General features: G+C 39.0%; 1 long non-coding RNA gene across 1 annotated transcript; it reads left to right on the forward strand.

Moving 5' to 3' along the window:
* The first annotated feature begins 3446 nt into the window (after positions 1–3446).
* Positions 3447–5067, forward strand: LOC109202666 (uncharacterized). Its single transcript, XR_002062613.2, has 4 exons — positions 3447–3772; positions 4080–4241; positions 4513–4559; positions 4978–5067. It is a non-coding gene; the product is annotated as an uncharacterized LOC109202666 (long non-coding RNA).
* Positions 5068–8908: the final 3841 nt, after the last annotated feature.

The raw sequence follows: 8908 nt of genomic DNA on the forward strand, positions 1-8908 counted from the left end.
ATTTCCAGTTGTTGTTGTTGTTGTTGTTTCTCTAATCAATCATTAGTCATATTTTCTTCAACGTACAGTAAATATTAATGTCCTCAATGTATAATACTAAAATAATAACAATGTTCAAATATCTCACTTAAAGAAGTTAAAGGACAATACAAAGGCGAAACCCACGAGGTTTGGCCGAGTAAAGCTTACAGGAAAACCACCACTTTGCCTTAATGCACTGCAAAGTAGTGCAAATCATGATCTAGCATGCTGTCACTGGACATGTTGTTTAGTATCACACTAAGCTTATACCACAACAGAGGCACTGCAGGCACTGCAAAGTATCATTGTTACTTTGCAAAGTGTCGTGTATCATGCTGGTTAACTGTTTCTGAATAAATTCCCAGAAGCATTGCCAGCAAAATCACCCACCTACCCACCACCGACATCCACGTATATCACCTTCTTCCTGTCCACCTTCTTTGCATCAAATAGCCAAAACCAAAAATAAAAAATTATAACTTAATTTGATTCACATCAGTTTTATTTATATAGTGCCAAATCACAACAACATTTGCCTCAAGGCAAAGGTAAAGAGGTAAGACCCTATGATAATATACGGTAAAGAAACATGCAGCCGGAACACATGGTCAGGGATTAGCTGGGCTGGTTCCAGTGCAGATGGCAGTTTGGTAGTTCAACCAAGTGGGTAACCTTAGAGAAGCAATCAACAATAGTTAGAATGTTTCCTGCCAAGCATGGGAGACCAGTGATGAAATGCAAGTCTATTTGAGACCAAAGCTGCCTGGGAATCAGAAGTGGTCAGAGGAGTACTGCAGATGGAGAACTTACATATTTATTCTGGGCACAAACTTGACAGGCTGACACATATTCATGGATGTCTTTTATAAGAGTAGGCCACCATAACAAGTGTTGAAGGAAAGTTATAGTGCGGACTTTACCAGGATGGCACAAGGACTTATCAGTATGTCCCCATTGGATAACTTGGGACTGAACTGAGGAAGGCACAAAAAGGTGATAGGGTGTACCAGTGCCTGGGTCTGGTTTACAATTCTAAGCATTTGGGATCAGAGACTCAATCTTCCAGGATAGTGACATAACGATACAGGAGGGCGGGCAGCATGATTGTGGTTTCCTCTGCCATGCCGTCAGAAAATTTGAATTAGCAGGACAAGGTGTTGGGTTTCACCTTCTGGGAACTGGGTTTGTAAGTAATAGCAAAATTGAATTGAGCAAAGAAGAGGAGGCTCTTGTGATTGGTCCTGACAATGGGTGTTCAGCCCTCTCCAGGCAGTGGTGCCAGGCCTCCAAGGCCATCTTGACCACCAGAAGCTCCTGATCTCACATGCCATAATTGCGCTCTGCAGATAAAAAGAAAGCACATGAGTCAGCATAAAGGTGTGTGTTGAACGTGGTCTTCCATTCGTCCACCTCATTGATGCGCACCATTTGATATGTATTTTGTAGGTCCAGCTGGTGAAGATGGTGGCATCCTGCAAGAGCTCAATGGCAGCTGAAAGGAGAAGCAACAGATACTTGTTCTTTACAGTAATGTCATTTAATCCACGGAAAAAGCTGTGCCCAGTGGAGAAGAAGAAGGATGGATAATGCCAGCAGCCAAGGAGTCAGTGATGTATTTCTCAATGTGCAGTCATACAGCCTGTGAATAGAGACAGATAAGGCCAAATCCTTTCGAAACACCTCAGCCAGGTTGTGGTAGGCAGTGGGTATGGAAATAAGATCTGGTGATTTGGACACTTGTTCTGATTGAGGGCTGGTCTGCGATAGTGTCCCAGGTCCAGTCTGTAAGCAGGTTGTGCTTGCTTAGCCACCAGGGGTGTCCTAAGATAAGAGGGGCATTAGGAACTTCAAAAATATACAACGGAATGTGTTCATAATCATCCGGTTACTGGAGATGATGAGGTTCACTAGAAGGGAGCTGCGAGTGATGTTCAGGAAGCAAGAACCACCGAGAACCAAACCTGAAGGGCCTCCAGCAACTTTTCCAGCGGTAAATTGAGCTCAGTGGCCAGTGATTTGTCCAAAAAACTGCTCATCACCATAATCTATAAGGGCCTGCAGAGAATGCAAAGAGGACTGGAAACACATCTTTGTAGATACTAACAGTCTGAGTATGGAGGAACAACATTCAATTTTGCCCGCCAGTATCTAATCCGTTACTGCGGGGCCCCCTCTTTGAACCGACAGGAGCAGAAATCAATTAAGTAGCTTTCTTGACACAATATAAGCACTCACTGGCTGTTCTGTCTCAGGTGTTCCGCCAGAGAGAGGTGAGCGGGACCAGGTTGCACCTCACTCTTTGTTTCTTCTTCTAGGGTTTCAGACTCATCGGGGGGTTGTACCTCCTCTCCACAGCTTTCTCAACAGAATCATCTCCATGAGGAAAACAGAACAGGCTCTAATAATGGCAGTCACAAAAACAGGCAAGCAAGCTTATGGTTTGGAGGACAGGTTATTAACATTTTCGAACACACAGAGAAAGAAAGAGAGCCAAGGTGGAGAGTGAGAAATAGGAAATGTCAGGATGCCACAGGAGGACTGGAGGGCCATGACACTTATGACATGGACCCAGATAAGCATTTAAAAATTTGATGGATGGATCGATGGATGTAGTCAGATTTTCTTTACCTCTAGTGCAAATGTGACATTAACGTTATGTGCCATTATGTCTTTTCTAAATTCAAATCTATAAGTGAACCATTTTACTACACAAAACCAAGCTAAGCTATTGTTCTGCAGAATTCAAGTCTATTACACAAAGTCATTCACACTTTCTTATCTTGGAGTTAGAAAGAGTTCCTATATTATTACAATTATCTTTCTAAAGACTCATAATTTGTCAATAAAATCTGTTAAAACAGTCTTTTTTGGAAAATGAGAAAGAAGTTAAATGATGGTAAAGGCACAGTCATTTTAAGTTATATTGCAAACTGTCTATTATTTGATTGTAAAAAAGTTTTTCTTCAAGTGTCATCTAGAGAAGAACTTTCATCTTTATATCTAGACCATCACATAACGTTACACCAATAGAAAACAACCACAGAATACAGTTCCATTCAACAAGCCAATCACAACTTACTTTTCCTTTAATGGAAAAATATGAGCAGGTCATAAGATCCGAGAGTCAAACCAGTTTTAGTGTCTTTTAACTGCAGGTCATCGTCACACATGGACAGACTTAACATCATTCTTGTCCTTCTTTTAGGTAATGTTTGGGTAAACTTTATTAAACTCTGATGAACTGAAATTTTGTAGGAATTTTGAACTACTAATTCTGTTTCACAATCTACATCAACTTTTGGACTTGATTAGAAGACTTTTGTCTAAAATACTTCTTTGTACTGTGTTGATTTTTCAGGAGGTTATTGCATTTCTGGATCAGTGGTGGAGAGGGCAGTGAGATCAGGAGACAATATTACTCTGTACTGTAACTGTAAAACATCAAGTAAGGAATTTCCTGTGTGGTACAGAAACTGCACCCATGAAAATCAACCTTCTCTTGTTCTAAAACTAGAAGAGGATTCATGGAAACCCACCACTGACCAAGAAACTTTTGTGAATTCACTATCTCGGTTCCACTTTGTAAAGAACCAGTCGTCTGGATCATATGATCTGCTGATCATAAATATTTCTTATTCTGATGAGGGCCTCTACTACTGTGGAATTGGGAAGCGCAAGGTGGAACAGACTTCAGTCATCAGTCTCAAATATATTTACAGATACAGCAGTGTTACAACAAGGATCCTAATCAGTAAGTGCTGTGGTGTGAGTTATTGCTATTATTCATTATTATTATTATTATTATTAGTAGTAGTAGTAGTAGTAGTAGTAGTTTTAGTTGTAGTATTAGAAGAAGTAATAGTTTAGTATTAGTAGTAGTGGTTTGTGTTCAGTGGAGAATTATATATTTGATATATTTGATTTCATATTTATTTGATTTGATTCTCTTTAAAATAGCTGTTAGTGGATGATGATGTTTAGAAAGACTTGTGTAAAATTAAAATATTAACAAAAAACACAGCACAGACCTAACTGAAAAATATCTGTGAACAATTTAGATTCGAGTAACCAACACTACTCAACTTCAACTTCAACCGATTTCCTGACTACACCAGACTGTAGCATGTGTTGGAAACTGCTATTCATCCTGTGTCCAGCATCGTCTGTTTTCTCCTCTTTTCTTGTCTCTCTTCTTGTTCATCACATCTGCCAGAAAAAAGGTAACTGCTAAATATAACACTTTTATTCAATCCACCCTTCAGTTCATTCAAACTCTTTTATAACTGACTTAATCTGTAATCATAATGTTCTCCAAAAACTTCAAATATTGTTAATAATATTAGAAATAGTTGGAAAATAGATACTGTATTTAAGTGCTGAATGGATGAATGCGCCTGTATTTGTCACTTGCAGTTGCTTGCAGCCAAATTGAACTTTGTGTGCTGTTGGATGTTTTTGTAATCATGTTGTATTTATTTCTGGGGTTGAAAGTTGATCAGCCCAAACCTGAAATGAGTGGAAAAGCAAGGAGAAATCAGGTAAATTGCATTAGTATTCAATTTCTGTTATATTTACAGTTTTTTCATAATTAATTTTACAAACAAACAAAAAAATAATGGATTAAAGTCAGCTAGTGACTATAGATGCTGACATTTCTACATACACACTTTGTACACACACCAGATTTATTGTTACTAATCTCTAACAATTGCTCATCACCCTCATGCAATGACAAGCCAAAATTATGGTTTGTTTTCTTAATAGGGGGCATATTTCCATCTCTTATTGCAGCCATCTTGCTAGCTTTATGCTTAAGAAGGAATACAGGTTTCACCATTTACAGTATTTATACCACGTTTATGCACCAAAATAAAGAATTATGTTTAACAGTGACTTACAGAAAGTTAAAGTCATTGTAATCATTAATTAATCATTAATTAAAATGCCCATTCACAGGATGAAGATGTGTTTTACGCCACAGTGAAAACCGGTCAAGCAACACAAAGACCAAAGAAGAAGATAACCTATAGTTCTGAATTCTGCACATATTCTTCCATTAATACCTCTAAACTTTAGATATAAAAAGTCAAAATTGTTTGAGACATCTTTTTTTTATTTTTCACCACACAAAGTTGAGCAGTGACTAAATTTAAAGGTTTCTCTTCTCAATGAACTTTAAACTGGTTGAAGTTGCATTTAAGATGTAGACAACAATGGGTTAATGATGTGACATTATCAGAGTTGTTAGCTTTACCACAGGGATTAATAGCAGGCCTTTGCTTTTAATTAATTCACTAAATAAATGCGGTAGTAATTTGGTTGCTGTCTTATAAAACAATTTACAATTAACTCAGTGTGTTGATGAGTCACCGCATCAGTCTCCCAGTGGCTATAGATACATAAATGCTTAGTGCACACTCCTCAATATCATTAAATGTAAGGAGTAGGGGTGAGAATAATAGATAAGTATGTTTTTTTTTAAAACAATTAAACATATATGGGGGGATTTCAGAATTTTAACCTAAATTGACCGTCATATAAGAAAACTTACAAAGATAGCGTAAAATGTGTAGTGGACTTCATGTTATTCTTGTTAGTGGAAATAGTTACCCCTACCCTCCTAGAAGTGTGTCTGGTTTCACAGGTCAGAGCAGACTTCATTTCAAAGTGACAAGATCCGTGCATGTGTAATAGTATAAAACACAAAGAATACAATACATGATATGTTACTACGTGGTATCTTAACTTATGATTACACTATACAATGAATCTTAAAGGAAAATTGATCAGAGACCAATAACCCCATTGCCAAATACTGCAGAAAAATTAGATTTAATAATTATGTGAACTTTTGAAGTGAATATGTACACAGTATTTACATTGATCAGCTAAAATATTTACAGTAATTCCAGCCTGTTTCACTTTTTGCCCTTCATGTGCCTCAGAAGGGAAATCTAACCTGTAAAACTGCAGACTGTAGAAGACCTCTGATGGTGCCCTCTGGTTTAGACCATGAATAGGAGATGGGTTAAAGTCTGTATTGTAGGAGCTGGTGATGCTGTAATGATTTACAGTGCTCTCTCGCTATGACACGGTTCACCTTTCGCAGCTTCGCTGTTTTGCCGTTTTTTTTGTGTGTGCAATTTTGCATTTTTGCATGCTTTTGGTTTTTTTTTGGTTTTTTTTTACAGCGTATTGTGTTCTGTGCCGTGATTGGCTGTAGACCATTGTCAGTCATCTCATGCCGTGTCTCCTGTACAGTACAGAATGCATTCAACTTGTAAAAGTTGACATAAATCTTCGTAGGCTAGCAGTGGGACACTGAAGTGCTGTACTGTATGTTTGTAAGTTTTCTCCCCAACAAACACAATGTTGACGAAACATTTTGCACCGTCAGAGGCACCTGCAGGTGCCTTTGGTTTGGTTTTATAATACTGGACTTATTTTTCTACGAAAGTTTGAATTTTGAGAGTGTTTAAACAAGAGACAAAAGTGTGAAAATGTTCATACCTGTCTGAGAAAAGTGTAGTGAGGGGTTTTACAGCTTTAAAACATCTATAAATATTGTAAAAAAAATTAAGTTGGCTACTTCGCGGATTTCACCTATCGCAGGTTATTTTTAGAACGTAACTACCCCGATAAACGAGGGACCACTGTACTGATATACAGAATTTAATTAAGGTATTTGGAAGAACGGGATCTCAGTGGTGATAAGGATTAGGGAAGGACTAGTCTAGACAGTGGTGGTGGAGAAGAAGATGGAGGCTTGAATGGAGGCTGAGTAACAAGACAGAGGTAGAGATGGGGAGAGATGGGTTGCATGAAGGCGTCTGCAAGGGAGCATGGCAGATGAACAGACAGATTTAAAGTACATGGAGCGGAGGCTGATTGACTCAAAGAATGTGGCCTGACAGGATTAGACCAGTGATGTCACAATAAGTTTTAGAGTGTGGGAAAGTGGAACTGATGTAAAGCTTAGATTATCCACCAAACGGAAGCAGACAAAAGAGCTTCCCTATTGAATTTACGTATAAGCTTCATTATGAGATGTTTTTGGAAGCAGACGTGCATACAGTTTTTTTGTTGGGGTCATTACTAAAAAAAAGTAATGTATTCCAGATTACATTACATTGCTTTTTCTTTAAAGTAATGTATTGATTTTTTTTTAGTAAGGACATAAACAGTATTAGTAAATAGATTTTCAAAACAGTCTTTATTCATATATTCACTTAAAGATAAAGTCAGTGTTAGTTATTACTTTTTCCCTATTTATTGTTTGCTTTTCCATGATATTAAAGTTTTTGTGATAGCCAAACTCTTGTCATGTAAATAGATTTCATTTTTTTGAAAATATCTCAAATGGTTTTTAGAATTTTAACGTCAGATTAAACGTCAGTTAAATAAAACAGTATCTATATTATTAAACTTTCCATGTTTTTTTAATTATTATTATATGAATTACAGTGCTTACTATATGAAGCAGCAGTTGTTTTCTTGTCACAGTTTTCCCAAAAATTGTGGGGGGTGTTTCTGATCATACTACGGGTCTATATACAATGTCCTTTGTAAAATATATTGCATTTCTCTTTAATTGTTGATTGAAATCATTGTTTTGCAAAATAGTTTGTAAATTCTGAATAACATCTATGGCCTTATCTACCACTATTTAATAGTTTTTATCTGAGTTTTGGAAATGTTTCCATTTTCTGGGTTTTAATTAGGCAACTGGTTTGACTGAAAATAATGTAATAATCAAATCACTAACAATCAAATAAAATGTCAGTTGAAATATTTGGATTTTTTCTTCTTGTATCCTGACTGTAACAAACTTACATCATGTAGTAAGTGTCTTAACAGTTAACCAAGTTAATGTAGGGTGGAGGATATGATAGATCCCTACTGCCACAAGTAATGGTGTCTCCCATAAGTTTCACAATAGTTTAGTATGACTTTTCTTGCCTCTTCTTTTTTAATACAAAGATGTAACATTTTACTTTGTTGCTATTGTAATGGGTCAGGGCTGTTTGGGGTTTGACAGCTATGTTCGGTTGTTCCAGGCGGCAGCGTTATGTTCCCATGTTGCCAGGTGACGCTCTCTCTCTGCGACTGTGTGTTTCTGGGTGGAGAGAGCGCCATTTTGTTGTTGTTGTTTTTCGCTGTTGAATGATAACAAACGGCTGTGCTCCCTGACTTGTTCACGGGAAGCAAGACCAAACAATACCTCTGTCTCCTCTTTGTCTGACCTCGCCACATTGGTGTCAGAAGTGGGATAGCTCACCCTCGCTGGAATGGAGAGAGACACTCAGAGGCTGGAGCAAGCCGTCGAGGAGAGCATTCGATGCTTGGGAAGCTGGCGATCGAAAAGAGAGGAAGTGAGCGGCCATGTAAGTCCCCCGACGGATCGCAACGGCGCTAGCGCACCGCAGCGGCGGCCCTTCACGACAGACGCTAGGACAATGCTTCATGGGCTGCCACTGTCAACCGACACGCCAAGCCCCCGACAGCGATCAGTGATGCCTACAATGCCAGCTAAGGTACCGAAATACAACGGGCTAACCCCGCTAGAGCCCTACCTCTCAAAAGTCCGGCTAGCCATGAGGCATGGGGCTGGAGTGACAAAGAGGCTGCTATGCACCTAGCGCTAGCATTGGAAGGAGATGCACTGCAGGTACTGCTTGACATAGCCCCGGCAGAGCAGCATGAGCGCCAGGCCCTCACCATGGCACTCAAGAGGCGATTTGGGCAGCGGCACTCCACTGATCAGAGCAGGGAGCAGCTGACCAACCAGAGCCGTCGGGCAGGGCAGAGCCTGGGCGCCTTTGCAGCTGATGTGTTGCTATATGCTCATCGTGGCTACCCGGACTTCCCAGCAGCAGCCTGTGAGGAG

The sequence above is a fragment of the Oreochromis niloticus genome, linkage group LG6 (genome assembly GCF_001858045.2).
Source record: "Oreochromis niloticus isolate F11D_XX linkage group LG6, O_niloticus_UMD_NMBU, whole genome shotgun sequence".
NCBI lineage: Eukaryota > Metazoa > Chordata > Actinopteri > Cichliformes > Cichlidae > Oreochromis > Oreochromis niloticus.